The following is a 15613-nucleotide window of genomic DNA, read 5'->3' as shown; positions in this document are numbered from 1 at the left end:
GATTGTGCTCATCTGTTGTTTGTTTCTAAAGGAAATGCTTGGTGTGTCAGAGTCATTAACTATGATTCCTCCTTTCCTACGCATTGGCAGTGCAGACGTTTATAATAAGTAGATAATTGAAACATTTTAAGCGCAAATAAAAGTACTAGGTTTTGCATCAGTGGGTTATATGAGGTGGAGTTACAGCTCTACTCTCACCCTCTCTACATCTCTTTGTCACATGAACTTCAGCCAGATGACCTCTATGCCTGCAGCGTCTAGTTACAGAGAAGGTTGGTGTTATTAAAGATTATATGACAGTGTCAGGGCCTGGCTAAGTGGAGGGTGGAAGCATAGACTCTTAGATAGGTTGCCTCTTCTCACCTAATTACCGGTGTGATTTTATTACAGGTTGCTCTGATTCTGGCTTGGGACCCATTTGCAAATCTGCCTACATATCTGGTGACAGTTGGGGAAAGATAAGGCACTCGTAAATTAAGGTGAAATAAACTTGTTGAATTTTACTTGGTTTCAATTTGCTTCAGTTTATAACTTTTAGATAAAGGCAGTTGTAGAAATTGCACATTCTCAAACAATTGTATCTCTTCACATTAAGATAAGAATGTAGTGGTACCTCTTGTGGACCAAAGTTTCCAAAGAGATTTTAAAAGGGAAGGGTCTCTCTCTCTCTCTCTCTCTGTCTGTGTTTGATGGCAGCTTGCAATGCTGGGGAGGCTAAATTAGGCCCAATTTTACTGACTTCCAACCCTGAAGTCACAGCAGCCTTTCAGAGAGTGGGCGAGACTGCTGCTGCCAGGGGCTCTGCGGTAAGTTAAAGGAATATATGTTTAAAACTAAGAAAGGTTTTGTAATTTACAGTTGATTTGTCATTGTGTATATAGTTCAAACTACAAACATTAAATACATAGTACTGTTATCAAAGGAGCAAATCTTTTTATATATTTTACCATGTTGACCTTTTAGGTTTAAAAATGTTATTTTTTAATTGGAAGCTGATCTAATTAAATGTTCATATTTCAAAAGTCAAAAAGTGTTTTTGTAGTTTTTTGCTTCATGAAAACTTTAATTATTAGTTACAATTTGCACATTGTTATTGTAAAATAAAATTATTTTATCAAGCAATATCTTTTTCTTTCAAATTAAAGTATTATGTACCGTCTTACAATTTATTTATTTATTTTAAAATATATTGTAGCAAAAGAAAAATAAATCGGACAGTACTTTTCCTGTTTTAGGTTAGTTAGCATTACCAAAAGTATTTATATTTACTGAAGGAATAATAGGAGCTAAGTCTTTATATATTTTAGAGATTTTTTTTTCATTTTAGAACTATATCTGTAGAATTGATTAATTACTTTTTTAATATTATTTGTGTCAAACATTTTTTGTATCCCTCCACAAGCTTTTCAGCACAGTTTTCTGGAGTTTTGGCCCATTCCTTCACTCAGAACTGGTGTAACTGAGTCAGCTTTACTGTATTGTTCCCTAGCTCCTTTTGTGCTATCTACTAATATTCCATGAGACTAAGCTCTGGGCTTTGAGATGACTATTCAAAAAAATGTACTTTGTCATCTTTAAGCCACTTCGCAACTAACTAATTCAGTGCTGTGCTTTGTCTCATTGTCTGTTTGGAAGATCAATTTGTGCCCAAGCTGTAACTTCCTGGCTAATGTTTTAAAATGTAGCTTCAATCTTTCCACATAATGCTTTTTTATGATGCCATATATTTTGTGCAGGGCACAAGTCCTTCCTGTACTATCACACCCTCTCAAAATGATGCAAACACCCCTAAAATTAATAGATGATGTCCTCAGGCCTGCCAGCTTTCACCTTTTCCTCCAAATAATCTCCTGATAGCCATTATTACCAAACACTTAAATTTTTGTATTAGCAGACCACTGAAAATGTCTCCAATGGTTTTAATACTTAGAATGATTGAAAAATGATCTTGGAAGGCTACTAGGAATTGTATAAATGGTTATACTAGACTTGTTGAAAGTCCAAAATTCCACTCCCGTTCAATTCCAGTTCTGTTTGTTTTAAGACAGCAGATTCAATTTACTTTTTATTTGTTTGACATTTAGAATAGATATTAGGCAGTACTTTTGTGTATCATTTTTGCAAAGAAGCAGCCCAGTTTATTTAAAGACGGCTTAATGTAAAAGTAATTATTTTTCTTTTGTTCCTTATCTAGAAGAGTATTTTGCTGATGAACTGCTAGCTTCCCACCTCCTACTCTCTCACTTATTTTTCCCACTTTGCTGTGCTGTCCTGTGTGATTGACCGTGTCTCTTTCTCTGCGCTGGCAGTTGGAGACAGGTGCTGAGTGCTGCTGAGTGTTGCTGCGTGTGTGGGCCCCAGAGGCCTGGTTCAACATTCCAGTGAAGGTTTGATAGACGTAGTCCTTCTGGGAGGAAAAGGAGTGGAGGAAATGCAGCACTGGTCTACGCAGACGAAGAACCGAAGGGGTAAGTGAAGCCCAGTAGAGTGCGTGTGTGTATGTGGATGTTTGTGTGTGTGACTCAGCGACACCCTACAAGCCCTCCGTGTCCTAATGTATCATTTAGCTTTACAGCTTATCTCTCAAGCTGCAAACTGACCTAATGTCACATACTCTTCCTCTTTTAATGTGCTCTTAGAAACATTTCTAAGCATGCATAGACAGACTTCTTTTTATTAGTCACAGACCTCAAAATAAATGAGTGTAGCTGTAAAAATGTACTCTTAAATTATTAAAAATATTAACTTTTTTGTTGACACGGTGATGAAGTTGTTTGTGAAATCCACTGGTATAAGTTAATGCAGCATAAATGTGTGGAAGAATAGGACATAACTCATAACCTGGTGACTATAGAAGTCGCATGATTGTACTTTGCACACTTTAATCGAAAGCTGTACTTGCTTGTAGCAGGTGCTTCTGTTAGATCTTCAGAGTACGCATGTTAAATGCGAAGAGTGCATGCACAGTTGTGCAAATGGAGGGAAAGAGGAAGTTATAAAAAAAAAGGGGATCCTGAGAGAGGCGGGCAAAAATAACAAGGTGACCATATTTGGCATGAGTTCATAATGCAAGCAGAAGATGCAAATGAGATAAAGGAGCTGTTGTCATGGAGACTTGATGTTCCGCAGTGATGGCTTGCAGTAAACCTGACCACATTTGCGGTATGGCCGTTGCCAAGCAGACGGTACTATTATGAGAATGTGAGAGAGTTAGAGTGAGAGAAGTAGAGGAAGGAAGGAATGAAGATGTCAGTTCGTCCCACAATGCACTGCACCAGCATGACCTGCATTGAAGCGACTTGGTCTGTCCCAGTGGCACGTCAGCGATAGACAGACACGCAGGTAAAACTTCTGTCTATAAATCTATCTCAAGGATTTATATCTGTATACTGACTCGGTGTGCAACTATTTCTAAGAGTATTTATTGTTTTGTGTTTGTTGTTGTGCTATAGTTACTTTCTACAAGACTTACAATACGAATCTAACGTCAACTAATTTAGCTATTTCTCAAATTCTTTCCACCACTGTAAGTAGAATTTGTGTGTAAGGAGCGTATAATGGTTATATATTTTATCTGCTGACTGCATTCAAACAGAAAATGAGATAAAGTTCCAATGAAATCCTACGCAAAGGTGTTTCCATTTAGTTTTATTTTATCTCCAAGATAAGCTCAAAGCTCAAACAGTATCTGCTCTTAAATACTTTGGTGTTAGATGGGGACAAAGCAGACTGCTATTTCCTTAGTTGGTATTTCAGATCTGACAGTTTGAACTGCACCTGCATTTTGACACCACTGTGTCAAAATGGAAAAAAAAAAAACTTTAGAGAAAACCACAAAGTATGCAACAGGCACATGCTACCGCAATTCTACAAGAAGAAGCGCATTTGTTTAACTTTTAACCTGTTATAAACAAAGAGAGAGCACTTTTGCTTTGGTCTCTGGGAAATATATTTTGCTGTCATTTTGCAGCCTGTAAACGGGACCGTTTTAAATTCAACCCTAAGCTGTTTTCATTTGATTCTAAATCATTGTGCTCTTCCAGTTGTTGTGATGGTCTGTAATGTGATTGTAATGTGTACTTGGAGACCTTATGATGGATGAGCCTTCAGAGTTTGGCTCACAGAAGCTCTGGGATGTCTCCTCGGGCCAGTGAGAGTTCACATCTGCCAACCAAAGTCATTTACAGAGGACTGACAAATAGCTCAGCCGTGAGATGATATGAAAGCACATAAGATGGAAAGTTGTGTTCATTATGGATGAGGTAAAATATGAGAGGACATGTGGAGGTAAAACTTGATGTGAGGACTTTTTTATTTGACCGAGACAAATGAGTCACACATGAAAACCTGTTGCTGCCAAGATTAAATTATGACTTAAATGGACCATCAAAATTTGTAAAGCTTCTTTATGAAATTTGCTCAAGAATCCTCTCTTAGTTTTACTTTTTGATAACTATAAGCCTGAAATGATATTTTTAAAAGATACAAATCCTAAATCAAATATTTGGACTCAGCAAAGCAGAGACAATTTCACCTTGGAGCTGACGTTGGTGGAGTTAATTTTCGCGATTTGCTAAATCTAACAACAATTTTGTGTTTAGGGGCTGAGTAGTTGGCTATTTCACTTTTCTTACTGGCGGAATTCCCCTTTTAGTTTACCACTTACTCACTTCTTCCTGTTTTCGGTTGGTTATCATCGCTTGTGTGTGAACAGTTTTCTCAGACTCATTGTGTTTATTCATGCTGCTCTCACTGAACTCCACAGAGAGGAGCAGTTACAACACCCTTCTGTCTATAAGACAAGACATATGGAAAAAAAGATTAAACCATTTGGTTAATGTCATTTGGAGAAATATGTAGAAATTAGCAAAGTTAAGACATTTTTTGTAGATTTGACTCAAACTTTTGCAGAACGAAACCTGAAAATGTTGCGCGTCCGACTAAATGTGCAAATGTTTCGTGAATGCAAAATGTGTTTCAGTTGTCAGATCTATGTTTAGATCGGTAGGGAAATAAAACTGTGTATAAAGCAGACATAGAGGCTGGATGGCTTTTTAAGACAAAGCTTTTGTCCATGTTTGGATTTAAGCTATTGTGATATGAGCTACCAATGGCAGTATGATGCATAGTTCATAAATATATGAATAAGATAGCTAGGTGGATGAGTGAAAGAAAGATGCAGAGGGCAGAACAGAGAGAGGCAGTAGCACACTGTCAGCTGCAGCAGAAAAGGGGAAATTCCACGTCAGTGTTTGAGTTTCACAGGGACTTCAGATCTTTAGAGCTAATGCTAGTATGTGTAAGAAAATCAGTCACTGTTTCAAATTATGGGTCAAGAAAAACTTGCCTTCCTTCCAAAGCTAATGTTCCGATAATTTAAAACAGCATTCCAACTGGATGGCTCCATAATAGGAAGTAGTTCTTTCCAGAGGCACATAAAATTCACTCGCTTGTTATATTTTGCATAACAAAGTGTTTTGTGCTTTCTCACTGCATCAACATAATTCACTATTGGGTATAGTGAACTATAAGACATTGACCCCTGCTGCTGACTTAACTACAAATTAGCACCAAGGATTTAAGAGACGATGTGTAAATTCGCAATGACTTATCACCATGTGTGGAGAGATGCAACATTGGATCTAGTTTGCTCAGACTAGTTAAAGAAGGACAAACTCAAACATTTGAGTTTCTTTACAAGACATACTAGGAAATACCGGGGCTGTCCAGTTGTATGTTACTCACATCTAAATTAATATACATATAACATTATACCATTTTCTAGGAAAAAAGAGTGAGAATTACCATAGAGTTTGGGTGTACAAAATGTAATGTCTTCAAAGGAAATGCCTTCACCTTTCAGTCAGAACTGAGGAAGCACTTCAAACAAAAGGTGCTTGTTCAGAACCTATTAAAAGGTTATCCTCTCAAGACCGGATGTCCACAGACATCTTTTTGTTAAATTACTTTTAAAGGCTAGCTAATACTCGTCTTTACATAACATATGAAGTGTTTTTTTTATCTGACAGACCCGCTGCGAATCAGTCTAAATAAATATGTTGGCTTGTCTATATATTCAACTCCCTGAAAACCGTTAAAGCACATTTGGATATCAGTAGACATCTTTGAGTAAACACGCTTTCACCTTTCAACAATGTTTCCATGTTGAGATGGAAGACAACATAATCTTTTCCACATTGATTGAAAATCCTTTCTGAAGGTTATAAACAGTTAATATCCAGCTTGTGTCTGATAACTCTATTGGCTTCTTGATTTTTGGGTAGTAGTTGTTCCCTGAGGCCTTGAGGCCTAAAGGCACAAACTACCAGTTTAAGACCACATTTCCTATCTCCAAACTGTCACAGCTACTTGACAGCGAAGGCTGATTTGTGGACCTCAAAACCAGATGTTTGATACATTGGACCTTGAGGAGTGCATTCATTCAGCTTTTAGATGTGTCTGTCCTTTAACTTTCCAGAATTAAGCAATTAGATTGTTAGAAGGACTCCGTAGAACACAATGTCATTGAAGAGATTAAAAGCTGGAATTAGTTCAGCCCTTTGATTCAGGTGGGTTGTACCAGAGACATCGAAAAGTTGCTGGACACCCATCCTCAAAGACCAGAGATTGGGGTCCATGGTTTAAATCTTTAGAGATTGATAATGTTCAGGGGAAATGGAGGTAACAGGTGGTGCAACACCAGAGATCATTTTGTGTGAAATATGTAGGAAGAATATATTTCACACAAAATGTGAAATATTTCACATTTTTCAGAAAATTCTGAAATATCCCCTAAAATATTTCGGAGTTCTACGGAGTCCATGACCAAACCAGGTCCTCAAATACCCTTACCTGTTTAAAGGCTCTTAAAACGGTGTTTCCATAAAAGCATTTTGATGTTATTGACGTTGGAGTTACTTTAAGACAGAACAAGTCTGTTTTGGTCTTGGACCATCAATGGTTTGATTAGTTGGTTTAAATCTGAACCTTCATATCTTGGAATGTTTTCACCGTCTAAAAAGGTCTGAAAAGAAACACAAAACAATAAAAGTTGTTTTCATCTCAGCAATATCAGCTGAGATACGAAGCTGTTAGCTCCAGCTTTCTGCCCAAACTGTTCTAAATTTTTACTAAATGAAGATACTATGAGAAATATATACTGAAAGTAAGATGTTAACTGCGTAATATCTGCTTTTTCTGGAACATCACTTTCTCAAATGCTGAAATATCCCCTAAAATATTTCGGCTGCATGTTTTCTCAGCTAGCTCATTTTTAGGACCAACATAGAATTTCCTTTCTTTGTTAAAGAAAATATTTAGTAAAGCAGTTTTAGTATTTCAAACAAAACTATATAAAAGTTATTTTCCTCTGATCACAATCAAGGAAAATGAGATTTCACAAGAGTATGAATGAAAAGAGTATCAGTAACAAAGCTCTGCTCGCAGCTTAAAATCTGGAAGGATCCCTTTTGATGCCAGGGCCTCTATCTCCTAAGCTACCGGATATTGCAGCATCATAGCTGAATTCAATTTTTAGAGGCTCCCCCCGACACAACAGCTCTTCCCCGAATGCAAAGGTTGATGCACAGAAGCCTTGTGTCAACAGCCAGGAGACTTTTTAGCTATATATGTTTTCCCACTTTTACTTTGTTCTTTATTAAGTTTCTGAAATGCAACAAACTTCCTCTACTTACTTTTTCTCCTCGATGTTACCTTAAATATACCACTAGTAGCATATCTAGAATATTACTACAGTGCAAGTTGGGTATGACTGGTGTACCGTGTGATGCTGTCGCAATGTGAGACTGAGCTGAGGGTTGCATGCCACAGCAGAAAAGCAGCTCGAAGGAGAAAGAGGGGAGCGGGACAGAAGCCAGACCTATTCTGTCACACACTCCCTGTAAATCTTTCCATACTTGTTTCCTCCACACCCCTTATTCTTTTCATTCCACCCAGCTTCCATTTTCTACCCAACTTTCACATACTTTACTGATAGTCTAACCTCATGGTCGTGATGTATTGCTTTTGGATACCCCCATCTCATTGTCCGCGATCTTTTTTTTTTTTTTTAATGTTTATCATATTTCTTTATTTAAATTATTCTCTCATTCTTTTTTTCTTGCCCGTTTCCTCTCTCCTTCCCCAGTTTCACTGGAAAGGCAAGGGCAATGCTGCTGTAAGTGAGCCAGTACTTCCTGGTGTTGTTTTAAGGAGGGTGGGGGCGTGGCTGGCTTTGAGCGTAGATTAGACAGAGGGAGAGGGATCTGCAGGATCTGTATGCTCAGTGCAGTTAGAACTCCCTCCTCCTTCTCCCTTCTTTTCCTCCTCCTCCTCCACAGCTGTTGCTACTGCCGCCCAGCGAGCAGCACTTCCCTGCAGCAGACAGACGATCCAGAGGCTGGGGGATCAGTAAAGACACAACCCAACCCGTCTCAGCACAGCTCGGCACAGCCCAGCTCAGACGCTCGAAGAGAGCCTGGGGAGGGGATACACTGCAACACATTCACACACACAAGCACGCACACGCCGGCGCGCGCGTGCAATCAGACACACACTCCTCCTCTCTCGCTCTCGTTTTCTCTCTCTCCTTCTCTCACTCTGGTGCTCGATTCTGCACTGCTCCTTCACTCATTCGCTGCTGATTCACTCACTCCCTCGCTTGCCTCTCCTCTGCCAGTCGCTCTGCCTTGCTGCGTTCTGCCTGCCTTTCCCCTGCCCGCCTGCCTGCCTGAGAATGGTCCAGCCGGTGCCTAAGGGTCTGCTGTCGCGGCCTGTCTGAATGCGCGCATAAACACACAGAGCCAGTCGACACACGGAAGCTCACGCACACAGAACTGGAGAGCAATGTGAGAGGTAAGAGCTGGGTTCACCACCCTCCACGCTGTCTTGTTGGTTTATCGAGATCTTTCCTCGTGTGCGAGCTTCAGGCTCCACTTTGCAAAGTAAGTCTCCATGCAGTGGAGCGCATAGGTAGAGAGATAGAGATTCATTGCCGTTACAGTCTTCTGCTGCGAGTGGACTTCCATTTGTTGTAGCTTGTTTTATAGAAATGAGCACACACTCACTGAAAGACACATTCTTGGCTCAAATCAAACAGTCACACAACAACTTCTTCCTGAGGGTAGCGCTGCTTTGCGAGAAAATATGCTGGTGTATGTGTGTGTGTGAGAGACTTTGGAGGGCCGTGGTTTTTCCAGGAAGCAGTGGAGAGGATCAATAGATCGCCCACTCAGCTTCCATTCCCTCCATCTGACTCAACGTTGGACATGTTGGAATCCTGCAGGGCATGGTAAACATTGAGAATGGTAACGATCTCCAAAGCATTGCCCCCCGCCATCCCTTTCTTGCTGCGTCAGCCCAAAGGTGGAAAGCATGCCTTCATATCTTTGTGTGTCTTTAACATGCATGCTGTGTGAGCCAAACTCCCGCCCCAGCATATGTAAATTACGTGTGACATGGGAGGCTACTGCTACCTTTTTTGGTGAGAGCTATATTTCAGTACAGTAGAATGTTGCCAAGCATTTTTGGTCGCGAGAGAAGAGTGTGTTAGAGGGTGACTGTCTGTTGGCGTGTGTGTGTGTGTTGGCGGGTTGGTCTGTCTGAGTGTTTTCATGCGTCTGACAGCAGGCAAGTAACGAATAGGGAGGAAGAAAGTTTAAGAGGCAACGAGGGACAAATAGGAAGTCCAAGTACATGGAGATAATTTAGTTGATGTTTCAACGGGAGAGAATGTAAGTGAATTTACACATTTTTAATTCTTTGAAGTATTGTTTGAGGTTCTTGTGTTGTGCTTTTCTTTCTTTAAAATGCTGGGTTTGTTTTAGCTCATCTTGTCAGTTTAAAAGCAGCAAAAGTGCTAATATTTGTGGGGAAATGGTTTGTTTCATATCAGTTACAGTTATTTTAGGTATTTGATCCATTCGCTTTGCATGTCCTCTTTCAGATTCCAAGAACACTCTGACCAATAGAAAATCATTAATTCTCGTATGTTAAAAAAAATAAGTAATGCAGGAGATGTTTACAGTTTACACAGAATTGAACTCTGGCCTCCATTCCTTTTCTCCCTTCTCGTTGTCTGATCTTCTCACTATCTCTGCCCTCCTCCTGTTTGCCCTGCTGGGTTTCTTCTTGGTGGTGTGTCTGTGGTTGGGGAAAGGGAGAGGAATGTTGTTGTTGTGACTGAGCTGGATTCATGGTTGCTAAAATAGTAGCAGTGCAATTTGAATTTGTGTAGACATGCGGACTAAAGTGTAATATACTTTAAAGAGGAGACTGTGGAAAAGCCCTTCCTGCAGGTAGACTTCTCCGAGTTGTTGCCTTGCTGTGATGTCAGAGCAACATGCTGCTGTTGTCAGTGTAAATATGCATATAAACTCTGGTGCAGACTGTTGTCCAATGATGTATGTCACCTATGATTTAATCTGCCCTACAGACAAGATTATGTGCATGGGTGAGTCTGCGCCGACAGGTTAAACCTGTATTACATGAGAAATCCTAGACATGTTCCTATGATGTTATGACAACATTTTAACCCCATCTGAGTGACACTTTCCCACAGCTTTTGTTGGGTAAGTCACTCTCCACTTTGCACAATCCTGGCTAAGCTAATAATAATAATTGACTGGAACAGCTGTCAGAGGCGGGACACAGCTCTGTATTACTCCTATAATTATGTCTTTAATCTTACATGATACTAATCTAATTCTTTGCTTATCAACAGTTAATAATTTTGGGAGAGATAGACAGATCAAATATTTGAGAGCTTCCTTTCACCCTCATTTACATCGCAAGTGTTTTTCAGGGAAGTCAGTACTTAGCACTGTAATGTTGCTTAAACTGTGTTTGCTTCAGACTGTTACAAATATCTTCTAACATAGGTCAATAAATGCATATTTAAAACATGCAATTAGCCCATCTCAAAATTATCCCTCTCAGTAAAAGTATAGCAAATCTGCCCATTAAAGAAAATTGACTTTCTGGTTAAGTTTGAGTGTATTTCAAGTACACTGAACTCAGATGAACTTGATGTGCTTGGCACGCTGTTATTTCCAGACATGTATGGATGCATGTATGCAAATAAATACAGCAGCAATCAGAAAGCTGCTGTCTAAAAGATTATGTAGCTCAACTTGGTTTTAGTGTTATTCTGATCTTTATATGATGGTACTTAATTCAGGTATATTCAACAGCAAAGAAAAGTCCCTTGAGATGACATTGGTGTGAATTTCTCTTCTGTAAATACTCCAAATTGACTAAATTGAATTAAATTAACTCAGAAGTGGAGCACTCCTTGAAGAAGCTACTACTCTTCATCTCTCACTGATTTTTACTGCGTAAACTTATGAGACTTAATATATCTAATTGTGTCAGTTATCAGTCCTGCAGCACATGTCAGCAGTCATTATTTCGTACTTGTGAAAGAAGAACAAAGAATATACCAGATGTACAGTAATGAGAAATAAACCTACTTTAACATTTTTAAAATGTACTTCTATTTATTGTGTACATTTATATTTATTTCATTTATCACCACAAATACTAACAAAAATGTAAGTCTTCCAAAATAGCATACTTTAAGCATACCAATACTCTAACATACACAAAATTTAGAGATTAGTTTGATTACTAATACACAAGATTAATATACCCAAGACTCTGAGAAATGAATATATTTAGGACCATGATTTTTACTGCGGGCAGTGCATCAGCATAAATCAAAATAAAATGTTATATGTCTGTTTGTACTCGTAAAAATATATTTTAAATAGAGGAATGCTATGTTTTTTTTTTTCTTTTTTGACTTGTGAAGAATACAATTATCTTACAAAATACATCAGAATGAGTCAAACTACACACTTGATAAACTTTGATAACCAAGAATATATTTACAGTTGTGACTTTATCTGGAAGCTCACCCCTGTTGTCTCCTTTCTAAAAGTGCCCCTCAAAGATTTCCATTTTTAAGTGCTACAAAACCATCTTCCTTTATCCTCTCCCTGCTCCATATAAACAGTTAAATAACCCTCAAACACAGCACTTTGAGCAGAGCATGACTGACCGGGATAGAGACAGGATTCATTCTCACAGTGGCAGTTTTTCAACATCTTCTACTTTGTTTTTTAGGCAAGGCAGATAGGCAATTATGATAACAGTGTTTAAAAATATAACCTTTTTTATAGTGTTGCAAAATATTGCCACTCTGTCATGGGGATGGCAAACCACAGCACAGACAACATAAAAACTGTCTTGGCAAGCTGTTGGTCCATTACCATTTAGGTTTAGAGCGATATATAGCCTCCATTAAAATCTACCGACCCATCTAGCACACGTCTGCAGAATCTCTTAGAGACAGTTGTTGATATCTGTTTTTGTAGGTCACAGTTATTCATACACATTGTTTATATTTCCAGGAACTACAGTACAGACCAAACGTTTGGACACACCTTTTAATTCAACGAGTTTCCTTTATTTTCATGACTATTAACATTGTAGATTCACACTGAAGGCATCAAAACTATGAATAACACATGTGGAAATATGCACTAAACAAAAAAGTGTAAAACAACTGAAAATACCCCTTATATTCTAGTTTCTTCAAAGTAGCAACCTTTTGCTGTGATTACTGCTTTGTACACACTCTACATTTTCTTGATGAGCTTCAAGAGGTAGTCACCTGAAAGGGTTTTCACTTCATAGGTGAGCCCTGTCAGGTTAATAAGTGGGATTTCTTGCCTTATAAATAGTCATGAAAATAAAGAAAACCCATTGAATTAGAAAGGTGTGTCCAAACTTTTGGTCTGTACTGTACATAAACGGAATTTACTTTTGCTCATTTCTAGGCACACGCCTGTACGAGGTTCTAATGGTAACCTCGAGTTTAATGGTGTCACACTATTTGCACAAAAATATTAAAGTTGCTCAACAACTATTCACCAACAATTTGCTTTTATCTAAAACAGAAAAAGAGCAATTATTTCTAATGCTGCTAAAAGAATTCTTATTACAGCTTTTAAAAAATGTCTACAGCCTGTGTTCACTATTTAGATTTTAATACACGGATTTGTAAACCCTCCTCTAAATGTAGTGGTAGTTTTAAAATTCTTTAAACAGGAACTGTTATCCCTGTTTGCTTTGCTTTTTAAATTTAAATTATTAGAACAGTATGGTAGAAAATTCTAGCTTTTTTAAAATCTTAATTATACTTTTTAACGTTAATGTATCTTGATACTAGTACCAGCTCATGCCTACTCAGTGTAGTGTGTATTAATGTTGTTAATCTTAATAAATGCCCTAAATATTGAAGCAAAAAAATAAAGAATCCACTCATTAGCTCAGCTACTTATTGTGCCATGAGGCCATACATGGTTCCAATCACCCATGTACACAAAGATACAGTGTTGTACACACCACATCTGAAGAATACTCTCTGTTAGGACAGACTGAGGTTTGTGTTTTGTTGCTAAGGTTTGCATTTCTGTATGTTGTCAGTGTGTCTATGTGTGTGTGAGACTAGTTTTGTCTATGTATGCTAAACAAGAGATTTCATTGTCCCCAGCGGTTTGCGCTAAGAGAATCAATAGGCATTGTTTGTTTGGCATTCCTAGCCGGGGCTGCACTTTCAGAGTCAAATTATATATAATTGAAGGACAAAAACTTAGTAGACATAATAGTTAAGAAGACCTAATAACTTGATAGTGATGACGATAACACAAGGAGCATGAGAATGAATGTCAATATCGAAATAAAAACAACAGGATGTCCTGTGGTTTTACTCACAACAGCATTGCCGTACATATGAACCATGTATTATTAATTAAAAAAATAAAAATAGATATGAATAATCTGCTTGGTTTCATTTCAGGAAAAGTGTTTTTTTTCTCGATAGTCATGACTGGTTTGCATTGGGCTCCCAGGAACAAATGTTCGACTATAAATGAGCTGATATATGCACCAAAGTGTATGTGTGAATATAAAGGTCAGCGAGGATGCTTTTTTTCCGAGCACATGGTGCAGTGTGAGCACAAAGGCCAGCGGTGTTGCATTTCCCACTGCGTTGTGTTCTGTGATGACCTGCATCAGCAAACTGTCACCCTGACTCCACCTCTGTCAGAATGCTGAAACTACTCCATTTTACTGAAGAGCAGCAAACCGGAAGACGCCAATGCCTATCTTCTTTGCTGTCGAGGTAAAAAAAAATAAAAAATCAGACTGGATTTAAAGCTTTAGTTTGTTAGTAAATTAAATCAAGCACATAGTGCACATGATCACTAACATACATTCATTTATTCTATATTATTTAATGTCTGAACGAAGAATAAAGTGGCGGCTCTTTGCCCTCTTGTCTGTTATTTTCCATTAACAAGATTATTGAAAATTTCATTTAACTTAAAGAGGAAATTTGAACCATTTCTATGAAACTTACATTTTTCATGACCTAAGCTGTCAAACTAAGTTAATGTGCTGCTACATTTAAAATGTGAGCCCTTATTAATTTTGGGGGAAGTTTAATCTGGCAACCGCACCCTCTTTTTTTCTTTAAAATAACAGCAACACTTCAACATCCCCTTCATACTTTTGCAATACTTTAAGAGCTTTATCTTCTTAATCAGTTGAGACACGTCTCTGTTGCAAAACAGTCTTTTGTGCTGGAGAAAACCTCAGTGAATAATCACCAATCAAATCTCAAGCAGGCTTTTTGCTCAGTTTGTGCTTTCTGTGAAAGCTGAGTGCTGTTGTTGTTGAGCCGATATGTTGTGCAGCCCATTATGAAGAGAAAGCAAAAGATGTGCAGACTTGTTTCTGATACTGCGTATGCCGTTAAGGCATTTGCTGGTGTCACATGACATTAGCTGCTGCTGATGTGCTGATATCGAAGATATACTTCTTCTTTTCGCCGCCATGCAATATTTGAACCACGTGTTCGAAAGGCCGATGGGAAAGCACGCGGACTTTCTTGTTTGCTGTCTCGCGCCATCATGTTCCACCTTTGTGACTGACCTTGCACCAGCCTGCAAGACCTTGGAGCCTAAGGGAGGGCTGCTGAGGATGCTGGAGGAGAGTTTAGACCCGACAGTCACATTAATATATGGATGGAGCTTTGGCTCCTGTATGAATTCATCCTGAAACATAATGTGAATTTGATGGTTCAAGCCAATAACTTTTTTTTTTTTAAAATATGGAATCACAGGAGACAGTTAAAGTGGAATTATATAGAAGACAGGAAAGGCCACTGAGATGAAGAAATCAATAGGGCAAGAATGCCTACGTCTGGACATGATGGATCATAAGGAGAGCTCATTATCCTGCTAGCACATTACCTTATACTGCATTGTCACAGATATCCACTTGCCTGACTCAAACAGAAACCATGGAAACTGATTAAGACAGATTTCAGGGGGCAGCCGTTTTTCAAGCGTCGAGTCATTACACTCTCTCGTTTTCTTAAAGACGGCCGCTCATGCCTTTCACTTGAGAAATCTTTATATAGAATCCTCCATTCCAGCTCATTAATGGTGTCCAGCTGTGGCTATTGTTCAGAAAAAAGCTGCAGTGTGTTTTATGGAGTGTTTGCACAACGCAGTGCAACAGCATTAGTCTCATCAACACTATATGA

General features: G+C 38.6%; 1 protein-coding gene across 14 annotated transcripts in view; it reads left to right on the top strand.

The window, feature by feature from the left end:
- The first annotated feature begins 174 nt into the window (after positions 1-174).
- mbnl1 (muscleblind-like splicing regulator 1) overlaps positions 175-15613 on the top strand; it is a 46476-nt gene continuing 31037 nt past the window's right edge. For 4 of the 14 annotated variants that reach the window (XM_028020020.1, XM_028020016.1, XM_028020015.1 and 1 more), the window contains exon 1: positions 8347-8853. The gene's annotated coding sequence lies outside the window, so the exon portion shown is untranslated. Of the gene's footprint in view, positions 273-390; positions 480-696; positions 807-2309; positions 2469-3208; positions 3343-8344; positions 8854-9518; positions 9732-15613 lie in introns of those variants that run through there. The other 10 variants (XM_028020012.1, XM_028020004.1, XM_028020018.1 and 7 more) reach the window with 7 other exon arrangements.

Source organism: Xiphophorus couchianus, chromosome 6 (assembly GCF_001444195.1).
Source record: "Xiphophorus couchianus chromosome 6, X_couchianus-1.0, whole genome shotgun sequence".
In the NCBI taxonomy this organism is placed as follows: Eukaryota; Metazoa; Chordata; class Actinopteri; order Cyprinodontiformes; family Poeciliidae; genus Xiphophorus; species Xiphophorus couchianus.
Note: the sequence above shows the minus strand (reverse complement) of the source record. Positions and strands in the feature narration are given on the sequence as shown.